A 10,507-nucleotide genomic window follows, 5' to 3' on the forward strand; every position below is an offset into this window, starting at 1 on the left:
GGTGCTGAAAATAAAAATAACGTGCTGTAACTAGACAAGCATTGCTTTTAAAATACAAGTAATCCCAATGAATTTTACCAGCGTCAGTTCTTCAAGTTAACATAAAATAACTACAGTGTTCTTAAAATATTTATTTTGTTTGATGTTCGGGGAAACCAGACTTTTTTTTAGTCTGCCACATTAAAATTATCCATTGGAACCTGCTTACATTTAAATGTAATAATGATATGATCTTTAGCTTTCAGTATCTTTATGGAATACAATAGATCACAATTTTAAATTCAAATTATCCTTTAATCAATACATTAAGAAGTGCAGCAGAGAACCATAACTTGTGAAATAGTGTAAATATGTGCAAGAACCTATTCAAAATTACATTTGCCAGCGTTGTCAGGCCGTTCTCTGCTCGCCTGCGTCTGCAGAAAGCCCTAGCTGGACCTAGGAATCTCATTAGCATAATCCTCCTGCCTGTTTATTGCCTTGTGAAATGCTTTAATGACTCCGCCGGCAGAGGCGGCGAGGCCCCCGGGAATGGCCAGAAACATGTATGGAGGCCCCCCCCCCCCTTCCGACCCTCAAAGCGGTTGCACCTTTTCACCTAGGGATCAACGCTTAAGCATTATGTGAGCACGGGGAATCGCGCCATAATTGTAAATCCTTCCCCGGGGCTATGGTCGTGACTGGCTCAAGCAGGATTTCCACAGTGTGTGACCTTGAACATATGCGTAATGTGATGGAACGGGCCTGCACTGGGATGTTCTTTTAGAAGTTGCGAGCTCACCTTCACCGCTCTGGGCCGGCAGCAAAGGTGGGACAGGATCCAGTCGGAAGGGGGATTAACGGAAAGAAAGAGACTTAAAATAAGCGATCGCTGGAAGATGAGGCATTACCCTGAGAGAGAGGAAGTTGAGAGAGAAAGAGAGCACGCAGTGAGAGTGAGAGAGAAGAGGAAAGGAAAGGAGAGCGATAAAAAAAGAAATAACTGCGCGCACTAGGGCCTCTAGAACATGGAATCTCTGACTCTGGGTGGATCTTGTGGGTGGAGCTGCTGGTGCATTAAGCCCTCTGTAAATATATCTAAAATATCCAGAGTTACAGACACTCTAGCCTTCTTTGTAATCTTAACTAAGTTCTTGGTAAGGCCCATAACTGGCAAACAAGACGTATGTGCTGCCCACTCTCCACATCAACGAGCTCACAATTTTTTTCTCCCCATCACATCTTTAACTTCTCCAAAAGAACCTGACTCTATAATAAATACATCATTTGCTTGCATGCGCTGTGGTCAGTGCCTTACCTGTGTCACCAGTTCTCATTTCTTGGCTCATAACAAATTTTCCATCCTCGGACTTTTAGCAAGAGACAGAAAGGCAGTAACGGGAGAAAGGAGGAGGAAGAGAAAGACAAGAAAACACGAACAAAGTGTGAAAGCTGGGATTAAAAACAGCATGCAAGACTGAGATAAAGAGACAGGAGGCGTAGGGTGGTGGAAGAAAGAAGCATCAGGAGGAATTGAGACTGGTCAGCGTTGGTATTTGGCCTGTGCCCACTCTTGAGGGCCTGTTGTATGCAGTGGTGCTGTGGACCCCCGCTTTAGCAGCTTCAGCTGGGGGGGGGGGTTCTTTATGGGCCTCTTCTGTCTGCAACTCACCAGACAAAGCTGATGAAAACTGCTATAAAGAAATGCAAGTCAACAGAAGAGTAAGCAGGAGAAAAGAAGAGCGAAAGATGTGTAAATAGAAGAGGGAAAGATGGAGGAATAGTGAATGGAAGGAAGGGTGAAATGATGTATGGATGAGTGGGTGAATGAATACATGGGTAGATGGATGAGTGGGTGAATGGGTGAGTGAATAGCTAGGTTGATGGACAGGTGAAATGATAGGATAGTAAAGGGATGGCTGAGGGGTGGCTAAGTGAGTGGATGGACAAGTGAAAGGGTTGTGTAGTGAAGGGATGGAAGAACAGGTAAAAGGACGGCAGAGTAAAGGGATGATGAGTGGGTAAAAAGACCAGTGAACTGATGGCAGAGTGGATAGATAAATGGATGGGTAGATGGCAGAGTAGATGAAAGCATGATGGGTGGATTGGTAGATGGCAGAATGGATGGTTGGATGAACTGATGGCAGAATAGAAGGCATAGAGAATCGATGGATGGATTTTTTGATGGGGTGGATACATGGAAGGATGGATGGCAGAGTGGTTAGATCAATGGATGGCTGGATGGATAGACAGATGGATGGCAGAGTGGATGAATAGATGGATAGAATAGAATAGGAAAAGATTGAATGATGGTTGAAAGATGTAAAGGTGAAATAGCGGGTATTAGAAGATGGATGTAAGGGCAAAAGGATGAATAGATGGACAAGGCGGCTCTTCTAGGGAGGGTTGGACTCACTTGCTTCGCATGATTGGTGCCACTAAAAGTTTTATTTCAAAGTGGGGTTATTTAAATTGTCTGGTTACTCCCTTTGTTGTAGAGGGTGGGAGAGGCGTGCATCGGTCCGGCCTCTCCCAGCACAACCCCCGCGCTCGCTCTTGTGAATTCTGCGGGTTTCAGTTTCGCAAAACTTGTCAGGCCAGTTACTTGAGATTGGAGTGATCCCAGCGGCCGGAGAGGGAACACTGCGACATTCTTCACAGCCCTGCCTCGGGGGAAAGAGGCAGAGCGACAATGAAGGTCGAGAAACAAACACCGCTCTGCCGAGGAAAGAAAGAGAGTCAGTCAGGCCTCGGCCACCACACTCTAAACTACAGAGCGACGACCAGGCCTCACAGTTCCCTCCAGGGCGAACGTGTCTGTGTATCATGGATATTTGGAGGGCGCGCAGCAGGTGTGGAGGGGGTGACTTGGCATGGTCCAATCACCCCTTCTCAAGTTCCCACCCGTTTGAATTCGCTGTGAAAACACTGGTAGTAGTCCAACGTGAAAAAATAGCGTGAAACTGCGTCTCGTGAATCTGCAAGGAGCTTGACCCACCCGGACAGAGCGTGCGAGTAGTTCAGTGTGCATGGGCATAGTGTGAAAAGCTTGGCGTGCATGGGCAGTGTGTGAGGTGTTTGACGCGCATGGCCGAGTGTGAGAAACTTAGCGCGGACTCTGAGGGGAGCTTGACGACGGTGTGAGAAGCTAGCCTAGCTCAGATGTAGACGACATGTTGTGTCGGGAGCTTTATACTTACGGACACTATGCGGTCTGCGGAGTATTCAGCACATAGCGCGTGTGGCTTGGGGCAGAGTGAGGAGCTAGGTTAAGGTTAGGCGTGGACTGGAGGAATGGCGTGAGGAGTTTGATGCACGTGAACAGCGCGGGGAGCTCGCAGACAGTGTAAGAGCTACAGCATGTCCACGACGCAGGTAACTTTGTACTCCGAAGAGTCCGAAAATCAGCTTACCCTTTGACAAGATGGCATTTTCATCTCCAAAAATATGTATTATTATTTAATTCTTTCAGCTGTATTTCTTTAGTACATATTTCTTATTGTTTTCTCATTATACTTACTTCAGGTACTTTTATGCAGTGATATCACGAGTTTTTCACGACGACACACGAGTCACTCAGTCACGACGGGTCCTGACTCTGAACGCACGGCCGCCACGAGGTTATGATGAGCAGACAGTGTCGCACCACCGCGTGCGTGATGACGCGACCGACTGCTGGAGTGCGCACCTCATGGCCAATCACTGTCACTGTGTTCAGACATAAGCCACAGTGATTGGCCATAGGTGCGCGGCACCCAATTAGCAGTTACTCGTTGGTCTGAGAGACTGTATGGCTCTCAGCCAATCCAGAGACGCTGCATTGTCAGCGCCTGCCCTGGATTGGCGAAAGAGCACGGATAGGGCTCGCCCGGATACCGAGAGGGGGGCTGCTGCAGAGGCAACCCTCGGCCTCTCGGCCCCCTCCTCTCAGTACAGTAGTCAGTGGCAGACAGTGCGGCGAATGCGCATGCTCGTGCTTGTCGTGAGACATACTCGAGCATGCGCAATAAAATTGCGAGCCGCTGCCTGTCTGTCAACTCTCAACTGTCAGTGCTCGCCCCCCGGCCCCACCCCCTTCATGTCCGACGCAATGCATCATTTGCATTGCCATTGCTGCCGGTCTGGGGATTGATTTGCGTGCATGTGTGGTAAGTGGGGCTCCGCCCCTGCGCCCCAATGGACGCACCGCCGCTGGATACTAAGCAGTAGGCCAAGTGGACTCCGCCAATGTAGCAGACGCACTCCGCTGGCTACAATCCAAGAGGTTCAAACTGAGAGACTCATCACCTTTGAAGATTCTACAGTGAGAAATTAAGGACTAAGCAACAAAGCTATGGAACTCGTCCCTCTTGAGACCCAAATAACAGTTTGTCCTGATACACCTGTCTACAACGAAGTGACAAGTGATCAACTGGTTCCAGTGATTTCAACAAATCTTGATGCAATTCAAACCATTGACAGAACTGCCTCTGGCTATTTCATTAACTTTGATAAGTTTTCTGAGGATCCCAGTGAACCTGAAATGACGCCAGCACAAAGAATTTTCAAAGAACAAGCAACAGACTTTTTTTCATCTTCTAAAAAAGACTTATCTGGTTTCACCATGGATTGAACTATGGATTGTTTTGGGAATATTCTTCTTTCTACTTTGGTTAGCTCTGGTAATAACTCTGGGTATGCTGATAAATGGAAGATATATTCAAATGGACACAGCAAGTAAAAGAGTGAACTTACTTCTGCAGCCACACAAATCATCCCATCGTGAAGCAAGAGACTTGTCAGCAGTGAACATCACAGCCGTTCCTATACCAGATGGTATAGTTTGGGACAGAACTGAATATGACATTTTTGGCCCATCGGAACATTTGAAGATTCCACACTTATTTCAAATTTCATTAAGTGACTTTATTGCCTCTAGTACCTTTTCTGATGATTGGGACTTCAAGACTGTTAATAACATGATGTCTGATCTAGAAATGTCTGCAGTATTCACAAATCATGAATATTTAGAGGGTTTGTCAGACTATGAACAAATGTATTGTTATAACCACTATGGTCATCATTTTTTGGATAACACTTCATCACCTAGAAATGTATTTATGTATAGCCAATGGGGACATTGTTCTACACCTCCGAAGGGTAGCTCAAAAACGTTTGCAATTAAATTTCCATACGAAACAGATTTATTCTGCAGCCTTTAATGCCCAACTGTCTATACAGGGTTTCGACTTTTGGAAAGACAACATTGAGACAAAATCTGTCTGGGGTACAAAAGATTGGCAAGTGCAGGGGGTACAAGCTTTGTTTAGAGCCTGTATCATCCCTGAGCAAATTATGATTTTGAATGACACTGTCCAACAAACGTCTTGCCTTGGGTTAGCCAAGATCAAATACATGAACACACCGACCATACCGATACCTGCAAGTAATAGCACTACACAGGGGGAGGTCGACGCACAAAATATTTTGCATCATGACAGATCATATCCAGAATGGAAAAAAGTTGTGACTCTAGCCCACAGACACAAACAACTGTCAAGATTGATTCCTGAACAAAACATAGGGTTTCACTATCAATAGGCCTGACCCACGCTATGTTCAAAGACAGCATCCAGAGGTAGTAACAACATGCAGTGTAGGGAAACTCTGCCATGATTGGCTACAGAAAGCTACACTGCAGGATGTAAAACAACACTTATCTTTACTTAAAGAAGGCGCAGACCTTAGCGAATTCTTGCTAGGACCAAGAAAACCGCGTCAAAAACGTTTCATATATGCCGGTAACTACGCTGCTTATAATGAAATATGGAAGATTACCCAAGCAGAGACTGCAGAACGAATACGAGAAATTGATCGTATTAATTTAGAGAAATCTCTCTCTGTAGTAGACAATGGGTTAACGACTCTGTCGTCCAGGATATATTCATTGGACAGTATTGTGTCTTCTGCCATAGACATCATGGAACAAGACTTGGTCATGCTGCAACATGGTCAGTCTCAATTACGTTCTATAATGCTATTAGGCTGGACGCTCCAAAACTTGCGTTCAGGCTATGTGACTTGGCGTTTAATCAATACTACGTCACTGTTTTCAGAATTCAATCTCACTGATCAAACTGGCACAAAGGGGAGCAGACTATACGGTGCTGAGCATTGAAAAACTTAAGAAATTACCATTCACAGTGGCAGAAAAAACAGCTACTGAGTGGATCATACATGGTAAAATTACTCTGCCTGTTACAACTTTCCATTTTCTGTATTGCCTGAAACATATAGCAGCAGGCAAATATGAAAGGTTGGGTAAAGAAAACATCAAGACATCTTGGGATTTACCTTACACACATACATTTTGGAGTGGGGGCCGTGAAGCGTTTCTTAGCGGTACAAACTTTGAAAACGCACTAAGCGTTTCTCTCCTTTCTCAGGGTATTAATTTACACGGGGCCTGCGATGGTTCCACTACAAACTTATCCTGTCACCTGCAAGGCTCACCAGCTGCAGTGATTAATCCAATTTTTGGACTACTTTCGAATGGAAGTTACCTCATGTTGAATGATCACAGCTGCTGCGGCATGTTGCCAGGTATCCCATATATAGTAACGGTTACATCCAGGGTCACTTGCTGTATGAAAGTCTTGTTTCCACAAATACAGACAATCAGGGAGTCACCTCTATGGCCTTCACTTAACATCTCTTCTATACGAATTGATACTCTAAGCAGAATGAAAGCCATTCTTTTACAACAAACTGTGCCACATACGGCCAAAGAAACCTATGATCAACAAGTCGCAAGGACTTCTGCCGAGATACATACCCTTTTGAATACAAACTGCCCTATACATTTCTCAGAAATGTTAGAGCGTATTTTAAACATGTCTGATACGAGCGGGATTGTACATGTATTTAAGACTGTGTGTTCAGGACTGTTAGCACCTTTTCAAGCAGTCCTCGGAATAATAACCAACTTCGTGCACTCAGTGTTTGGTGGACTGCCACTACTTTTTGGACTTGTTGCAGGGATCCTATTTTTGCTCATACTGCTCCAATATGGCAAGCCAAATCGCAGACGTCACTCCAAGCACTATAGAGAAAGCTCTATTGGAGATGAGGTGTCGTGAACGCATCGTCTAAATTTTAGGTTTACCTAGTCTATGAGAATTAAATACCACATGGTTTCTGTCATTCAGACCAATCTGGCAAGATTGCATCTTACCTGTTCTACGCTGCCTGCTTTGCGGTGAAGAATGCGTGCTAGACATATGTCTAACACTCCCATCAGTCATGCCTACGGATATCGATACTCTGCTGGAACCGGTAACGGCCCATGCTGTGTGTTGTCCCCAGCGGCTACCAATCCTTATGACGGCATTCATTGAGATCTCACAGACGCAAATTGCTACTGCTGAGGTACGAGAGGAAACAACAGGCACGCAGGTAACATCCGATGCGAACATTGCTGATACAACCAATGCTGACGGCGATGCTTCTCATATATGTGCGGTTAGTCTTCTAAACGAGGTAATCCAACTTTTACCTACAACGGTAGATGACTTTTTGTCTACAGGATTAGAAAATTTCATGTTTTCTCCATCCTCATACACTGACTTTTGATTCAGCACACAGTGTACCGGGAAGACTCTGAATTTGGCCTTCATTTTTCAAAACAAATACTAAACTTGGAACTTTTTCCTATGATAATTTATTTTTTCCAAATTTGTATTTTTCTTTTTATTGCACAGTAATCTGCTTTTAGTAGAACTACTCATAGAGAACAGAATTCTTTGATACACTTTCAGAGATAATATGTCACCTTGTCAATAACAATGTAACTTGACATGAAATGGTTTCGGACTTTTTTCTTCTGTATTTACGAGCCATTTCATAATGTGTTTATATCTGCATGTTCATTCATTTAGCATTCGATGTAAATATATGCTTGGAATGAAAAATGTCTTTAATATGCACAGTACCAATGCATTTTTATGCATGGTGAAAGTTTTTATGCATTTTACAATGTATTTTTAGACATGTTCTTAGCCATCTATATGTAGTTATATTTTAGATATGTTTAGCATGTTTAGAATTTAGTAATGTCGTTCATACGAAAGTGGAGTGGGTGTTGTGTGTCGATTTAGATACCGTATATAGGTTTCCCGATTTATGTCCTTATATAGGCACAATTCGCATTGCCCATATTTAGGCATAGAAATCCTACCCTTATTTAGGCTTTATCTATGCTAACCAAATACAGGCATGGCCACCTACATCCGTTCATCTACGTCACAACGAGTTCCTGGAAAACCAGACTCTTAAGCCTTTAGGACTTCCCCATGCATGGATATTGATTTCTCCAAGAACTCATTTATTATGCATGAACATCTATTCCTTAGGGGTTCATTCATGATGTTCTTCTGCCCGACTTTTACGTAAATACTGGTATTCCTAAACACCTTCAAGGTATAAATATACCTTCACTTACCATGGCAAACCATGGTTCGGCTGCCTACTTGCACGACGCGGCTCGCCACGGCAAGTTCGGAAGGAAGTCAAGTCCCCACCTGATGCACTGACCAGACGCTGTCATTCTAATCCAGCTCCAGTGTTTCTGACTCCCCTTGCGGGGTGTTAGAGATGGAGACTCGGAAAGAGATTCCAACCTCACTCATTCTAAGGTATGGCGCGGACTAGAACCTAGAGGGACTTTTGGCAAATCTTGGCAACTATATCTAAACTAGACTATAGACAAACAACACCTACTTCTCACCTCGTACTACACTTAGGTTAGGTACACTGGGGTAGAACTACCTAGAAGCAGCAGATGAGTATAAAAATGTTAGCCTATGTTATTTATGTATGTATTTTTAAGAATATCTGTCATAGCTATAAACCATGCTATTTCAGTGTTATTTTATCTTACTGCTAACGCTGTATGTATTATTCTTCACATTCTGTCTTACGATTGTAGCAGTTCATATCTCTTGCACGAGAAATAAGACTGTTCAATAAACCCTTTTTATTGAAACGCCTGTCTATCTATTTCTATGTAACTCTGTAGAAACGAAGCATGCACGATTGACTGAGTGAAACTATTATCTATTGTTTCCATGATTCTGAGATTGTTCCGATTCTAAGGGAAACAAAGTTGTCATGCTTATGCGGTTGCCAGAAACGAATTCCTTCTTGTTTATTCAAGAAGTTTCTAGTGACCTCTGAGTTAGCTGGCACACACACGTAATTAAGTTTAATGTACTCGATAGAGACATACTGACCTCAGTCCTATATCAAAACTATTGTGTATATTATTCCAATGCGCAGAGCCTATCAGGAATATAGGAACTACACTTCATGGCGCCCAACCCCTTGCGGGGTGTTAGAGATCGAGACTCGGAAAAAGATTCCAACCTCACTCATTCTAAGGTATGGAGCGGAGCGGACTAGAACCTAGAGGGACTTTTGGCAAATCTTGGCAACTATATCTAAACTAGACTATAAACAAACAGCACCTACTTCTCACCTTGTACTACACTTAGGTTAGGTACACTGGGGTGGAACTAGCTAGTAGCATCAGATGAGTATTAATATATTAGCCTGTGTTATTTATGTATGTATTTTTATGAATATCTGTCATAGCTATAAACCATGCTATTGCAGTATTATTTTATCTTACTGCTAATGCTGTACGTATTATACTTCGCATTCTGTCTTACGATTGTAGCAGTTCATATCTCTTGCACGAGAAATAAGACTGTTCAATAAACTCTTTTTATTGAAACGCCTGCCTATCTATTTCTGTGTAACTCTGTAGAAACGAAGCATGCGCGATTGACTGCGAGAAACTATTATCTATTGTTTCCATGATTCTGAGATTGTTCCGATTCTAAGGGAAACAAAGTTGTCATGTTTATGCGGTTGTCAGAAACTAATTCCTTCTTGTTTATTCGAGAAGTTTCTAGTGACCTCTGAGTTAGCTGGCACACACAAGTAATTAAGTTTATTGTACTCAATAGAGACATACTGACCTCAGTCCTATGTCAAAACTATAGTGTATATTATTCCAGTGCACAGAGCCTATCAGGAATATAGGAACTACACTACACCACCAGACACTCATCACCAGACTACACACTTTATGGGAACACAAGGACCAACACTCAAATGAATATCTTCCTTCCTCTCCAGAAGAACACTACAAATCAGGTACTCATCTGCAGCGTCCCACAAGGATCATCACTGATCCCCGTACTTTTCAAGATATACATGACTCCTCTAGCAAACTTTATCATCAAACTTTATTTTATCGACGGGAGTGGTAAAAATAAATAAAGAAAACCACTTAACCTGCGCTATGCGACTCGGCCACATTGCCCAGTCTGCGATGCGGCAGGTGCAAGGTAAGTGTTTTTAATTTATTTTTTAAGATATTTTTACCTCTCCTGTCGACTCTCGACTTAAACCCACCCCGCCCCAACTCACTGCTCTTACCTGTGCTGGGCACCACTGCTCTTAAGCTAAAGTAGCATTAGAGATG

This window comes from Triturus cristatus, chromosome 2_2 (assembly GCF_964204655.1).
Source record: "Triturus cristatus chromosome 2_2, aTriCri1.1, whole genome shotgun sequence".
NCBI lineage: Eukaryota > Metazoa > Chordata > Amphibia > Caudata > Salamandridae > Triturus > Triturus cristatus.